Consider the following 413-nt stretch of genomic DNA (forward strand, 5'->3'; position numbering starts at 1 on the left):
GGGGGCTCAGACAGATCGTGGGGCCTCACGGGGTCGGACTCCTCCAGCTAGCAGTAACCACAGGACATGGAAGTGACAGCAGGCCGCACAAAGAACACTCCACCAAACCCGAACCAATGCACCTGCCACTCAGCTCTGCCGGCTCTTGAAGATGGCGCTGGTCACTGCGTCCTGACCGAGTGGGGGTAAGATGGAGGCTGGCTGGAGAGAAAAGAGACAGCCACCTGGGTTCGGTTAGAATGCCGTTTTTAAACACATTTTAGAAGTGTGACCGAGTGCCCTCACCAATGCTTTGGAAGAACGTGCGAGTGAGGGGCCCTGAACCTAAGCCTTGCTGTAAATCAGCCCCGCCCACAGCTGACTTCCCAGCGGGTTCTTGCTCCAGGCCGGTCCAGCTTGGTCCCTGCATTCCT

General features: G+C 57.9%; 1 long non-coding RNA gene across 3 annotated transcripts in view; it reads right to left on the reverse strand.

Moving 5' to 3' along the window:
• The window catches only part of LOC102480220 (uncharacterized), a 2,223-nt gene that overhangs the window by 481 nt on the left and 1,329 nt on the right, over positions 1-413 (reverse strand). For 2 of the 3 annotated variants that reach the window (XR_003546801.1, XR_336555.3), the window contains exon 2: positions 30-201. This is a non-coding gene — a long non-coding RNA (uncharacterized LOC102480220). Of the gene's footprint in view, positions 1-29; positions 225-413 lie in introns of all 3 variants that reach the window. The other variant, XR_003546802.1, reaches the window with a different exon arrangement.

Source organism: Tupaia chinensis, unplaced genomic scaffold (assembly GCF_000334495.1).
Source record: "Tupaia chinensis unplaced genomic scaffold, TupChi_1.0 Scaffold139767_1, whole genome shotgun sequence".
In the NCBI taxonomy this organism is placed as follows: domain Eukaryota; kingdom Metazoa; phylum Chordata; class Mammalia; order Scandentia; family Tupaiidae; genus Tupaia; species Tupaia belangeri.